Raw genomic sequence first — 15,416 nt, 5'->3', positions numbered from 1 at the left:
GTTTAGATGTGCTATCATCTCCTCTTCCACATATTTTCATACCCGTCAACTCTCTGAGAGAGTACAACAGATGAGCAACACAGTCAACAGAAATGCTCCAGTACACCTTACAAAAGAATAACCAAAAACTGTTAAGAATGATGCTGGTACTACTGGTAATATAGACGTGTGTATTTGAGCCGCTCATCAAACATCGATGCATAAACTGTGTAATAAACATTTACCATTCAGCTGTGATGGAAAGCCAAGCATACACGGCTTTGTTGAGGCCGGGCTCTACTGCTAATACACTCCTGTCTGAGAGTTACGAAGGACCTTTTACGTCCCCACTACCCATAAATGAAAGTACTACGCCATATTTACCTAACACATTAATGTGAAACAAAATATGTGGTTCCCAAGATAATTGATAGAGACAAATGTGACATTGACCTTTTAGATTTGAGATAAAAGTAGTGTCATTATTTCATATGTTCATGGAATTATTTCTTATTTCCACTCCTTTACTATCCTTTTGGAGGAGATTACTGTATGTGAGAATGTATAGGTCTGTAAGAAACCTGCCGTGTAGGCTATCACCTTCTAAGAAGTGTGTGAGAGAAGCTGCACTATAATATGTGCTATTCCTTTGAAAGTTATAACAAAATCCCTGTACTGTATATATAATCTGTTGAAGCCTGCAAGCCATCTCCCTCCCTGTCTCCCAATTCAGGATTTGGAGGGTGCAGTTATTGGTTGTTGTAATAGAACAAAAGGCTGCCCCCTGTTGGTCAAACCACTGTGCTATCAGACAGTTGGATACAGGTTTAGACAGTGACTGCCAGGCAAATGAAGAGAACAATGAGACTGCATCTCAAGGTTCAGATTTATCCTAAATGCTCAGTATAGTGTATGTGTGTGTCTTCCTTACCTGTGAGTGTGTGTGTGCGCGCACACACGTGAGCATGTCCGTACATGCATGCCAGCATGTGTGTGACTGTGTGTCTGTGCGTGCCTTTGTGTGTGTGTGCCTATGTGAATGTGTGTGGTGCATGTGCGTGTGTGTGTGTGTTTGTGTGCTTTGGGGGTGGCTGTCATGGCCTGTGTGCTGTGTAATCTCAGCCTTGATGCACTAATCCAAACCAGATCTGTGTGTGTGTGTGTGTGTGTGTGTGTGTGTGTGTGTGTGTGTGTGTGTGTGTGTGTGTGTGTGTGTGTGTGTGTGTGTGTGTGTGTGTGTGTGTGTGTGTGTGTGTGTGTGTGTGTGTGTGTGTGTGTGTGTGAGGGTCCAGAGCGCAGAGGGTTGCTCTCTCGCCACTGCTCTCTTTGCTGCTAATCATAGCCAAAGGAAAAGAGATGTGACATAAAAACACATCAGCCCAGGACCTCCACTCCAAGTCACGTCTGTGCACGCAATCAATTTTCTCTTTTGATAATCACATGTCTTTTCAACACATTAGTTATCACCATACTCTGTTCTCGAAAAGGTTATGTTTTAAGGCATTTACAATGGTTCAATTCTTCTATCGTAGCTATGTTGAAGACTTGTTCAGGTGTAAAGTGTTGTCAAGGCAAGCTACCACATTTGTAATTGTAGAAGCTACGGTAGACCAACAGATCGACAAAGATCTCTTACTTATACCCGAATCATGGATTTATGAATTAGTATTTGAATGAATGTTGTCACACAGTTCCGTAACAGACTTAGGCAATCACTGAAAATACCTCCGGGATGTGTTCATGCCAACCATATTATTTATCTGTAGGATTTGATAGGGTTGTGCTTAGTTGTCTATTTAATATTCCAACTTGTCTTTACAGCATTGCTTTTATCCATTTCAAACTTCCCTGCAGATTTTTCAATAGTGAATGTTCACCCTACTGTATGAATGGGGTGGCAGGTAGCCTAGTGGTTGGACCGTTGGACTAGTAACTGAAAGGTTGGAAGATCGTAAAAATCTGCTGTTCTGCACCTGAACAAGGCACTGTTCCTAGGTCGCCATTGAAAATAAGAATTTGTTCTTAACTGACTTGCCTAGTTAAATAAAATCCTCTTTTTCATTCGTCCTTCCCTTTACCCTGCCTGCTCCTAGTCCCCATAGAAATATAAAGTACCATTTCCAGAACTGCTGTTTCCAGCATCTATAAACCTGACTGACAGTATGTTGCTGTATGCTACACATCTGTTAGTGTTTAACTGTGACCGCCTCTGTACAGAATGCACCTTTGTTAAGCATTTATGAATAAAGACTTCCACAACAAATAGAAGTGCAATCTTTACTGCTTTGACAGGATACTGTCCTCCTGCGCTTGTCAGCCTGAGTGACACATGTCAATCACACTCACCAGAGCCTACTCTGTTTCAGACACCTACCTACACAATATAGTGTTACCGTGTTGTGCCGCGTTGGATTGTGTTTGTGTTGTACACATTGGTGTATGGTATGACACTGGCTGGTTTCTTTGACAGATCTGGGTCTGTGCTGACATACTGTACGTCCTTCATTGTTTATTTCTGAAGATCCTAATAAGAATCTAAAGTAGAGCACTGCATCAACTCCAATGAATCGTCAGCCTCCCAAGTGCAATGGCATTTTTGTTTGTCTTGTTGCTTGTATTATTCATTTTTGCATGAATTAATCAAGCCATGCTGTGTACAGACACTGTCCGTCTGTTAGTGTGTGTGTGTGTGTGTGTGTGTGTGTGCGTGCGTGCGTGCGTGCGTGCGTGCGCGCGCGCGTGCGTGCGTGTGTGCGCGTGTGTTTTTTTGCGTGCACGTCTTTGTCAGTTTGCTGTGTGTTTGTCTGTTTGCTGTGTGTTTGTCTGTTTGCTGTGTGTTTGTCTGTTTGCTGTGTGTTTGTCAGTTTGCTGTGTGTTTGTCAGTTTGCTGTGTGTTTGTCTGTTTGCTGTGTGTTTGTCTGTTTGCTGTGTGTTTGTCAGTTTGCTGTGTGTTTGTCTGTTTGCTGTGTGTTTGTCAGTTTGCTGTGTGTTTGTCTGTTTGCTGTGTGTTTGTCTGTTTGCTGTGTGTTTGTCAGTTTGCTGTGTGTTTGTCTGTTTGCTGTGTGTTTGTCAGTTTGCTGTGTGTTTGTCTGTTTGCTGTGTGTTTGTCTGTTTGCTGTGTGCTTGTCTGTTTGCTGTGTGTTTGTCAGTTTGCTGTGTGTTTGTCTGTTTGCTGTGTGTTTGTCAGTTTGCTGTGTGTTTGTCTGTTTGCTGTGTGTTTGTCTGTTTGCTGTGTGTTTGTCCGTTTGCTGTGTGCTCTCGGCGCCTGTCAAAGCCAGTCTAATATTAGTGGCTCATTGATCGCTGGCTGTTTCTGGACGAAAAGATGGTGATAAATGAGGATAGCTGCGGTGGGGTGGGGGTGGGGGGTGGGGGTGGGGGTGGGGGGCTCTCAAAACGCTAGCGAAAACGTAAAAGTGGTAGCATCAGGCTTTTTTTAAGTGAGAGAAAGAGAGAAAACCGTCGGCACTGAGCCTTCATTGCAGTCCAAACAGGAGAAGCCAATACAATGCACAGTCTGTGAGACAGCAGTCAAAGAGGATTGGAGATTAGTTGGCCGGAGCAGACGCGCCCAGAGAGGGAAAGATGAAGAGAGAGTGAGCAGAGAGAAATGAAGAGGGCACTGTGGTCTAGGGAATTTTTTCTCTCCCCGTCGTTGAATTGAACCTACATTGTGTTGTACGTCGCCAGCCTCCCCTCAGCTATATTTGTCCCTCCCCCATCATCTCTCCCTCGCTCTCTCCCCCTCTCTTTCCGCTCTCCGTATCAAAGCCTGGGGGAGCCAGTGGAGATTAAATGTAGCCTCTATAAGCCAAGCACATCATGTAGCTATGTTTCTATGACCTGCTCTCTCTTTCTGCTCTCTCTCTCCTCTCATTCTCTTTTTGAAGGATAGTGTTAATGATGTCGGGCATGTGTGAGGTAGTGAGGCAGTGAGAGAGAGAGAGACACGGAGAGGGAGGGAAAGTGAGAGAGACCGTATGAGACAGAGAGGAATACGTGCAAGAAGAAAATCAAGGAAAACAGAGGATTTGTTGACGGGAAAAAGACTTGAATAAAACACTGAAAAGGTGGAAAAGTGAGAGGCGGCCGACTTTCTCATTCCCCCTCCTCATCTCCCTCCTCCTCCTCCTCCTTAGCCTCCTCCTCCTCCTCCTTCTCCTCTCTTTCTGTCTCTGTCTCTATCTGTCTCTCCGGCTGATACAGCAGAGAAGTGGGCCTCTTGTTTTAAATTATTACATCTGAGCAGGCAAATTACTGGATAATATTTCCACATTTTTTGGGAAAAGTATTTTTTCATCTCCTGCCATTCAGCAGGAATGCATGAAGACGAGAGCGGGAGACCTGGGATTCACAGTTTTCTCTTTTCCCTTCTTCCAATTTTGCATGTGTTTCTGTTCTGCACTGAGAGAGAGGGAAAGAGAGAGAGAAGGAGGGGGGTGAAATAAAATTGATCAATGTTAGCGAGGGAAGCAGAACAGCAGCAACATCCATTGATGCATTTGGTCTTTTAATTAGTTTGGATATTTTTGGGCTTTTGTGGCATATACGACAACAAACTGTTAATTTTATTCTAACCTGAGCTGGATATGAAATAGGGATATACAACTGAGTAAAGGCGGCATAGGTTAACAGCAGCGAAACAAAGTGAGTGAACGTGTGTGTGTGTGTGTGTGTGTGTGTGTGTGTGTGTGTGTGTGTGTGTGTGTGTGTGTGTGTGTGTGTGTGTGTGTGTGTGTGTGTGTGTGTGTGTGTGTGTGTGTGTGTGTGTGTTCCTCCTCTCCTCTCTCTCAGTGAGCCAGCAGACTGGTATGCTTCACTGGTGCTGTGGTCCTGGCTACAAGCGGTGGTAGGGCTCACTCTCATCCTCTCTTCTCACTCCCTGTTCTCTCTCCTTTTTTCATACCTGCTTTTTATCACCATCGCCATCTTTTTATTGTTATTCTGAACTTTTCCGTTCACTGAAACCCCTGGGAGTAGCCTCTCGTTTTCTCCGAGTCATTTCCCTCTCTCTTTCTGTCTGTACACGGTGGTTTCTTCATCAGCCTCACCACCCATCCTCTCTCCTCCTTCTCTTATATCTGTCCGTCGGTTCGCTTCGCCTCCCTGTCATCGACCGACACATTGCTCCCCACTCGTGCCACTTTCATCCTGTAACCGTCTGTAAAGCCTGCAAGATCTTCTCCGAAACCTTGTCGACATGAGTTTAAACCTGAGTTAGTTTCTCTCTCTCTCTTTCTCTGTCGATCAGGTTGCAAAAAGGGACAAGGGCTGGTGCCTCCTCATTACGAACCAGACCTAGGTAAGTTGATTGAAGCTGTTTTCCTGCCACTCTCTCGTTTTTTTCTCGATCTACGTAACTTATGGCTGTAGATTTAGACCGCCTGCCTCCCTTTCACCTCTCTGTCTCAAACTGGTTGTGGAAGGTTCAGTGTAGATTCATATTCAACCATCCTCGTGCACATATCCAGATCATCGCTCTGCCCTCCTAATATTGAAATGAAACGAGCCACATGAATGTTTCAAGATAAACTGACTTTGTGTTCTTTTGCTTGGGTATTCTGTAAAGTAGTTTTGAGTCGGTGGTTGGTGTGCTGCTGAATCCAGGATTTCTGTCTGACCGTCCCTTAACAACTGGCAGCTGCAGTTTAGGAATAGAGAGCATGGGAGCTTAAGGAACCGAGGGCTAGCTTTGGGTTTACCTGGAGCATTTTTCAAAGTGCTGTATTGTTTCACCTGGGGGGGTGGGGAGAGACACAGAGAGGGACATAGGGAGAGAGAGAGAGAGAGAGAGAGTCGGTGGGAGGCGGGGGTCTCTCCAGAGGGAGAGAGAGAGGCAGAGGGGGGAGGGGGAGATTGGTCAATGTTGTGTCTGGCTTATGGTTGCACTTGTTGTATGTTATACAAACAGGGAGCCAGAGAAGGGGGGCATGCATTGCCGATATACCTCACGGAAGGAAGCCTTTATTTTCATGGATATCGTGTGTTTGTTTCTAGTCTATTTGGTACTCTCATGCCAGCATGATTCATTCTACTCACAGTCTGTCTGGGAGTGGAAACTATAAAATGTGCCTCTCGCAATCCCTGAGACCCTAACTTGTGACGTTGTGCTCTCATGTCCACGGGTTAGGCTCTCGGGAGCTGGGAGTGGTGCGCTGTCGTCCCGTCTGTCGCTCTCTCTGCAAGACAAAGGCGTTTCAGACTGTCAAACGTACATAGACACACTAGATTGTCAGAGAAAGGAAATCGTCTGGAAAGAAAAGTGAAAAAAGGTTAGCTGGAATCAGGCGGCAGTGTATGTGTGTGTGTGGGGGGGGGGGGGGGGGGGGGTCGAAGGAATGCCGGCTCGAGGGTCATGTGACACAATGTTGGGTTGAAATCAGCTGAGGAATCTTTGTGGTGGGGTGGATGATGGAGGGGGGAACTTACGTTCAGTGAACGTTTAAGCTAACGTTACCAATCCTGCACTTGTGTCTGAGGCCCACAAAAAAACTCAACTAGCCACTGATCCTGTCTGCTCTGTTATTCCTTTGTCTTTCTTCTGACGACTGGGAAAGTATTTCTTTCTGTTTTTGACCATGCCTTATTCTCTCTTGAGAGCAGCACAAAGTACTGTGGAGAGCGTGAACCTATAACAGCTCGGTACACCTGTGTTTGACCTCATGGAACCCTCGTCTTCATGCACACACACGCTCGCCGTGCATACACACGCTCGCCGTGCATACACACACACAAGGTAGAGCTCTTTGTGTGCAGAGAGAGTACGTTCGCAGGTGTTTGTATATCAGAGAGCCTGTATGTTAGCAGTTATTACCATGTCACCTTGATTGACTGAGTCTGTATGCTGTTGCTGTGCTGTATCGGATATAGTCTAACGTTATTTTTCAACGGAGCAGCTAGCAAATTCTAGTGTGTCTGCAAATTGACTTGAAATAACTGCAAGTTTGTTGGGTTTGTACTGGCTTTAGGGACAGCAAACTGAACAGCAGCACACCCAGCTTCTGATAGCAATGGGGCTAATGGCTAATATGCGTACAGCTAACATACATCTTTTGTTTGCGTTCTGCCCTTGACTAGACATTCATTTTTACAGTCCTCATAACATTGTCTATTGTCAACAATGCTTGGTGTGATTAGGCTAGCATCATGCTAATAAAAGCACTGTGGATTCTCCCTCCCTCTGTGAGCCATGCTGGAAGGGTAGAGAAACTGTGTTTCAGAACAGCGACTCCATGATAGCCTCGGCCCATCCCCTCATTGCTGCACTGGCCCATCCCCTCATTGCTGCGCTGCAGGAGTATGTTCTTCCTCTCACTGCTAACCTCTTTGTGCTGGCTGTGTAAAATGGCACCCTTTCAGGACTCCTCACCAGTGTGGCAGTGTGCGTAAGGACTTAGTGCTCCAGAACAGTAACCCTCAGTCAGATATCCCTACACCGGTCGACGTGTGTGTGTGTGTGTGTGTGTGTGTGTGTGTGTGTGTGTGTGTGTGTGTGTGTGTGTGTGTGTGTGTGTGTGTGTGTGTGTGTGCGTGTGCGTGTGCGTGTGCGTGTGTGTGTGTTTGCAAACCTAAACTTATTTATTCTGTACTACTATAACTAAGTATAGCAGAGATGCAATAACAACAGCTGCCCCTGTGAGGTGTGTGTGTGAGTGAGTATGTGTGTGTCGTTAACTGCTAGCGCACTGCAGTGTGTGCAACCCTGGGTAACAAGCAGTCTCATCCATGTACCATGTGGCACATATAGCTCACCCCTGAGTCAGACATTCTCACCTCTAGCTTATTAACATAGCTCACCTCTGGGTCAGACATTCTCACCACTAGCTTATTAACATAGCTCACCCCTGGGTCAGACATTCTCACCACTAGCTTATTAACATAGCTCACCCCTGGGTCAGACATTCTCACCACTAGCTTATTAACATAGCTCACCCCTGGGTCAGACATTCTCACCACTAGCTTATTAACATAGCTCACCCCTGGGTCAGACATTCTCACCACTAGCTTATTAACATAGCTCACCCCTGGGTCAGACATTCTCACCACTAGCTTATTAACATAGCTCACCCCTGGGTCAGACATTCTCACCACTAGCTTATTAACATAGCTCACCCCTGGGTCAGACATTCTCACCTCTAGCTTATTAACATAGCTCACCCCTGGGTCAGACATTCTCACCACTAGCTTATTAACATAGCTCACCCCTGGGTCAGACATTCTCACCTCTAGCTTATTAACATATCTCACCCCTGGGTCAGACATTCTTACCACTAGCTTATTAACATAGCTCACCCCTGGGTCAGACATTCTCACCACTAGCTTATTAACATAGCTCACCTCTGGGTCAGACATTCTCACCTCTAGCTTATTAACATAGCTCACCCCTGGGTCAGACATTCTCACCACTAGCTTATTAACATAGCTCACCCCTGGGTCAGACATTCTCACCACTAGCTTATTAACATAGCTCACCCCTGGGTCAGACATTCTCACCACTAGCTTATTAATATAGCTCACCTCTGGGTCAGACATTCTCACCACTAGCTTATTAACATAGCTCACCTCTGGGTCAGACATTCTCACCACTAGCTTATTAACATAGCTCACCCCTGGGTCAGACATTCTCACCACTAGCTTATTAACATAGCTCACCCCTGGGTCAGACATTCTCACCACTAGCTTATTAACATAGCTCACCTCTGGGTCAGACATTCTCACCACTAGCTTATTAACATAGCTCACCCCTGGGTCAGACATTCTCACCACTAGCTTATTAACATAGCTCACCTCTGGGTCAGACATTCTCACCACTAGCTTATTAACATAGCTCACCCCTTGGTCAGACATTCTCACCACTAGCTTATTAACATAGCTCACCTCTGGGTCAGACATTCTCACCTCTATCTTATTAACATAGCTCACCCCTGGGTCAGACATTCTCACCACTAGCTTATTAACATAGCTCACCCCTGGGTCAGACATTCTCACCACTAGCTTATTAACATAGCTCACCTCTGGGTCAGACATTCTCACCACTAGCTTATTAACATAGCTCACCCCTGGGTCAGACATTCTCACCTCTAGCTTATTAACATAGCTCACCCCTGGGTCAGACATTCTCACCTCTAGCTTATTAACATAGCTCACCCCTGGGTCAGACATTCTCACCACTAGCTTATTAACATAGCTCACCCCTGGGTCAGACATTCTCACCTCTAGCTTATTAACATTGAAAGTCTAACATGTTTTAAATCCGCATTGTTGATTCACACACAATGGTTCGGTATGGTTCGAGGGGAGAGTGAAATGTGTCAAATGTAGCATTTATTTTTGCAGCAGACACTGTGTTAGGATATAGCGCTATAAGGTGTAGATTTGCACTGTAAAGGTCTAGTCCAGGTAACTGTCTGGTCTTTGAGAATTTTTGGGGGTCGCTCAACGGACTAAACTGGGTTTCTATTGGAAATCTCTATTGCTCGTCTGTTGCTGCTAGAGCTCTCTTCTTGCATAAAAAAGGGAAACCTATTTCGAGCCTCCGCCTCAGCCCTGTGACAAACAGTTTTATTTGTTCAGCTTGGTATGCAAACAGCAGCACTGAGGCGTCTCGCCCCGATCTGAAGCGTTGCAGTGCATAGAGACAGAGCTGTCTGGCTACAGCTCCATTGTCGGATTGTGTCTCGCTCAGCCTCACAGCCCCAGCCTGTTGCTTCCCTACCACTGCACTGGGGTAGGAGGACATGCACGTGTGCGCATGCACACACACAGGCACACGCACACACACAGGCCTGAGCCTTCTTAAGGTGGACTGGGCAGTAGGACATTCAGTGTGTGTACTGTACGTACGAACGTGTGTGTGTGTGTGTGTGTGTGTGTGTGTGTGTGTGTGTGTGTGTGTGTGTGTGTGTGTGTGTGTGTGTGTGTGTGTGTGTGTGTGTGTGTGTGTGTGTGTGTGTGCGTGTGTGCGTGTGTGCGTGTATATATGTGTGTGTGTGTGTGTGTGTGTGTGTGTGTGTGTGTGTGTGTGTGTGTGTGTGTGTGTGTGTGTGTGTGTGTGTGCGTGTGTGTGTGTGCGTGTGTGTGTGTGTGTGTGTGTGTGTGCGTGTGAACAAAGGGTTCTGCACTAGGGCTGTTCAGGTGGCTCAGACAATATCGATGGATCCTTTGTATCTCGCCTGTTGACGCCTATGATACCGGGCAGAACATACTGGTACTGAGTAGTGTGTACTGGGCCAGGAGTGTCCTTTGTGCCAGCATCTTTGCTCCAGAACACGCAGCAGTTTACAGTCCCCATTCCGCAGTTTCCACCACTCCCTGGAAACACCCTTCGGTTGCTGCAGTTCTACTTGTAGGCTATTGGTACACATGCTGCACGACTCTGCATAGGCCAGTGTGGAGAAATAGGCTTGGAAATATCAATAATCGGATAGTGTGAGGAGAGTTGATGAGCTGTGCTGTAGAGCACTTGTGTGTAGTCTGAGAGCTGAAACAACAGGTTAACGAGACAAGATGGCGCAGGCAGCCACAAATGGATCCTTGCACTGCACTAGGATAAGTGTGACCAACTATAAGCTGCACCAAGTTTCAAGTTTTATTAGTCGTAGGTACAGGATACACATGGTATACAACAAAATGCTTACTTTCAGGTTACTTCTCGACAATACAACAACTATAAGAAATAATAAAAGATAAGAATATGAACATAAGGTAAATGGCTCAGTAGAATCATATTAAGATTTTAGCCTAAAAGTAAAGCTACGAACAATGAAACCAGTTCAATCAAAAGGTGGCAAATGACTAGTACAGTTTTGTGGTATGAAGGGGAGTGGATCCTGACGCACTTGTAACTGGATTTGAGGATGAACATTTTGGACAGACATTTTTTTTTTCATGGACCAATAAGTAGGGTTGTCTGGCAGCAGCAGCTTAGAGTATCCTCCCAGTGCTCTCTCGCTCTCTGCAATCAGGACAGCTCAGACTTAGAATCACTCTGTTGGAGCCCAAACTCAAAGAATTACAGCAGGGAACCTTTCTTAACGTCCCTTTTAAGTGGAGGGTAATTACATTAGGGGCCTTTGTACACAAGCAGAAAACATGATGGTCTGCAAACAGAGAGATCAGCACTGTCTCTCTCTCTCTCTCTCTCTCTCGCTCTCCCCCCCCCCCCCTCTCTCTCTATCTCTCTCTCTTTGTACACACACACACACACACACACACACACACACACACACACACACACACACACACACACACACACACACGGCCCAGCTGTGTAACTAGTTTATTAGATAATGAGCAGATAGGAGAGACAATGTCGTCTACTTGGCCATCTGTGACCTCCCTGTTCAGGTTAAATGAGCTTTAGGATTAAACACTCCCACCATGCTATGTGGATTAATCACTACTCAGGACTAATCGAATTAATCCAAGAGGGATATGTCACCAGTGTATGCCAACAGTCGCCACTGTCTCCTCTAACCTCACGGCACCCTATTCACTTTATAACACACTACTTTTACCTAGAGGTCACCCTATTCCCCATACAGTCCCCTACTTTTGGCCAGAGTCCAGCCTGTTTCCTATCTAGTGCATTCCAAAGGCTCTGGACAAAAGTGGTGCACTATATAGGGACTAAGGTGGTATATCAGATATGGCCTGTCTCCAATGTGATGTGGGGGAAGAGGGAAGGCTTTCCATCCTCTTACAGCATCTGAAGCCACACAGTGTCTCATTTAACATATTCTGGTCAAGTCAGGTCTATCAACAGCGAGAGGAGCCATGGAAATCCCCCTGCTTAGAGAAGAGAACGATTGGTTGATCCTCTTCTCTCCTTCTCTTTGTTCTCTTTTTCTCTTTCTTTCTTTTCCTTTTTCTTTCTGCCTGGTGATTGCTTCCCTCCTCTCTCTCTTTGTCTTTTTCTCCCTCTCTCTCTCGTTCTCTTTCTTTCTCTCCTATTTCTCACAGGCACAGATACAGACCCAAACACACAGACAGACAAATACACGCAACCAACATTCTCCAGTCTCTCAGGTTTAACGCTGAGAGGGGCATGTGTAATTATTGTGATTAATGGATAATCTATGATAGGCTTTCTCTTTGGATTCATCTACACAGGTGCATTCCCCTATGGCTGTCCCAAAGAATAACCCTTCTGTACAAAATATAGCCACTATCTTATCTTGTGTGTAAGCACGCTTTCTATTCATGATCTGAGCTACTGTTTTATCTGTTGCAGATTTCACTAAGTCGATCTCAAACCATATCCTTTATCATAGAAACAAGTATGGTTTAGATTAGCACCCAGTCTGAATTGCCCTTATTGAAATCGTTCAGATTTTTATTTTTGAATCATTCCCAAAAATGTCTTCAATTGACCTGGTAAACTAGACATGTGAAGATCTGTTTGGAAACACTCCTAAAAACCATTCTCAGGTACTTTGTTAACCATTAGTAAACATATCATGTGTGTGTAAACCATGAACGATAACTTTACTTACAGCCAGAGTGTATAATGCTTCATCACTTGTTCTAAGAATAATGAGCCCTAGGGCCCTGTTTAGCGCAATCATTTGACATGCCTGGATTTGAACATTTATTTAAAGCTTTTTCATCAAACTGTCCCATTTTCTTTTTTATGTCAGATGGTCTGGATAATGCCTTATTATAATATTTCTAATATTCTATGTATTTAATATGCTGTAAAAAAAAATGTTTTTTAAATACAGGCAAAAAAAAATCAGTTATTTGGTCAGAATAGCTCACTATTGTTTAATAGAGTAACAACGACCTACAAATGTTCAGCAAATCATTAACAGGTGATTTATGAATGATCTATAAATGGCTTTTAAATGAACGTTATAATAAAGTGTTAGCATCATTTGCCTAGCAAATACAATACCCAAATTCCCCTTTATGATGAGAAAGAAAGCTGTTTATTACTGAGAATGTGGGATGATGAATGTCTCCTGTGTTATTGTAGTAGAACCTACAGAAAATAAGACATTTTAAAGCTCCATGTTTTATGATCAATTATAACTAGCTATGAGATCAAATGAAATGTATGTATTTATTTACTACTATGAATGGTTAAAAATGAAGGCATAAGCTATGAATGTGTACCTCATGATGCTGTTAATCGGTACGGCTGTTTTTTTAGTCTGCTGCTGTGCTTTTGTTACACAGTTTTTCCATACAGAATTAATAAGAGTTGGCAAGTGGCCCCTTTTCTCAGTTCTTTAAAGAGAAATCCCACATGCCACGCCAACGGTGAGAACAAGGTTCTGACATCTCTGTCTCACACATATTAGGTGCACAATTGTCCCAGCGTCGCCCGGGTTTGGCCGGTGTAGGCCATCATTGTAAATACGAATTTGTTCTTAACTGACTTGCCTAGTTAAGTAAAGGTTACACAGGTGTGTGTGGGTGTTTTAAATAGGGCTGTCAAAGTTAACATTTATGTTATTTTGGTCATATAGCAGACGCTCTTATCAAGAGCAACTAGGGTTTAAGTGCCTTGCTCAAGGGCGCACATCGACAGATTTTTCACCTAGTCAGTTCAGGGATTCGAACCAGTAACCTTTCAGTTACTGGCCCAATGATCATAACCATCAGGCTACCTGCCGCTCTAACACATTAACAACGAGTTAACGTGGGATATTTTTAATGCCATTAATTCTTTGACGCCGTAAATCACATCTCCATTTCTTCACCTCACAGATCCCTTTAAGCACACGTGTTTCCGCATGGACCCTTTTAAGTGCAACACACAAAACGCTGTGTGCAGTCAGTCTCTGTAGAGGTGTCTGTCTCTATTGTGGTGCTTAAACATCCAATAGCCTCTTGATTCAACTAATTTCCCGCAATGATTTTAATCAGAACAGAACATCCATTCCATTTCGCTACTGTTTTTGTTGTAGTTCTCAGGTCAAAAGATGTAAATAAATTATCCCAATTCTAGTAGCAGCTTGTGACTAGTTAATGGATAAGTAGCCTAGGCTAGATCTAATAGCTGTATTATATATGAACTCAGACCTGGCTGACCCATTGTTATTGTCTTCTGTGGAATTCATACAATTGTTGGACAGGTTTAAAAGCTCTTTGTTCTTTGTATCCATAGACCCAGTCGGTATCAGATGTGGTGACCCCACTTGGTGACCCTGCCCGCCTGTGGGGAAAACAACCTGTGGTTACCATGTTGGTTCACAGCAAAAACTTGACCTTTTTCAAATGTATTTTTCTTGCTGTCTGCTTGTTTTAGTCAATTACAAAACTACATTTAAGAAAAGTACAACATGTCTAAAGATGACTTTTCAACATTGCCTGCTCCCGAGCGTTCTCACTACTTAGAAAAACGTAATATTGTATGTTGTAGGGGTTCCCTCCTGCCCCTTTTCATGATGGTGATAGCAGCCATGTGAGTGCTAGCTAGGTAGCGACCGGAACATTAAGCTAGCCAAGACCAACAACACAAACAAAAGGACTATACAAAACAAGTTAAATGTCTTGCCTGTGATGAAATGTTTTCCACACACATAGCTACGTATAGTCTACTTGGACACCACGTCCCCACATTTCCCACTCTCCCACTCTGAATACCCTGAAGCCTGAAGTGTGTGTATGTGCTGTGTGCAAGTGTTAAACTTAAAGAACATTGACAAGAGGCAGTAGGCCTACTTAAACATTGGGAGCATGAATAGCTGTATGTTACAGTGACTTTTGTGTTGTTTGTAGCGCCATTAAAACAATTCTGATGCAGATTATTTTGTGTTTCTTTCCCATACAATCAAAACATAGTATGTAACTCAACGTATAGGAAAACTGTTTATTTATGGACAAATAAGAGCTAATTTTAAAATTGCGATTAATCGCGATTAAGGGATGCCATTAAGTCGATTCATTATTTTAATTATTTGACAGCCCTAGTTTATGTTGTACCCTGGTGGGTTAGGGGAAGGGTTACCTGCATTTAAACTGCAGTGATTGATGACCCATGGACAGAGCATTATAACACTTCAACTTCAACTTTAAGATATGAAGATAGACTAGAAAAAACAATGCCAAAATATCAAGTCAACCGTGTTGATATTGTTGAAAATGTTGTTTTAATATAATTTTGAGATCGGATAGGCCTACCCATTTAGATGAGATGTTGCTACACTGAGTGTACAAAATATTAGGAACACCTGCTCTTTCCATGACATAGACTGACTAAGTAAATCCAGGTGGAAGCTATGATCCCTTATTGATGTCACTTGTTAAATCCACTTCAATCAGTGTAGATGAAGGGGAGAAGACAGATTAAAGAAAGATTTGTAAACTTTGAGACAATTGAGACGTGGATTGTGTATGTGTGCCATTCGAAGGGTGAATGGGCAAGACAAAATATGTGCCTTTGAAGGGGGTATGGTAGTAGGGGCCTTTGAACGGGGTATGGTAGTAGG

At 44.1% G+C, this 15,416-nt stretch overlaps 1 long non-coding RNA gene across 6 annotated transcripts in view; it reads left to right on the top strand.

Moving 5' to 3' along the window:
• LOC115136886 (uncharacterized) overlaps positions 1–14,732 on the top strand; it is a 115,874-nt gene extending 101,142 nt beyond the window's left edge. For all 6 annotated transcript variants that reach the window (XR_010465066.1, XR_010465067.1, XR_010465065.1 and 3 more), the window contains 2 exons: positions 5,231–5,281; positions 14,093–14,732. This is a non-coding gene — a long non-coding RNA (uncharacterized LOC115136886). The remainder of the gene's footprint in view (positions 1–5,230; positions 5,282–14,092) is intronic.
• The last annotated feature ends 684 nt before the right edge of the window (positions 14,733–15,416 follow it).

This window comes from Oncorhynchus nerka, linkage group LG11, assembly GCF_034236695.1.
Source record: "Oncorhynchus nerka isolate Pitt River linkage group LG11, Oner_Uvic_2.0, whole genome shotgun sequence".
NCBI lineage: Eukaryota > Metazoa > Chordata > Actinopteri > Salmoniformes > Salmonidae > Oncorhynchus > Oncorhynchus nerka.
The sequence above is the reverse complement of the archived record's forward strand: the minus strand, read 5'-3'. Positions and strand labels throughout refer to the sequence as shown.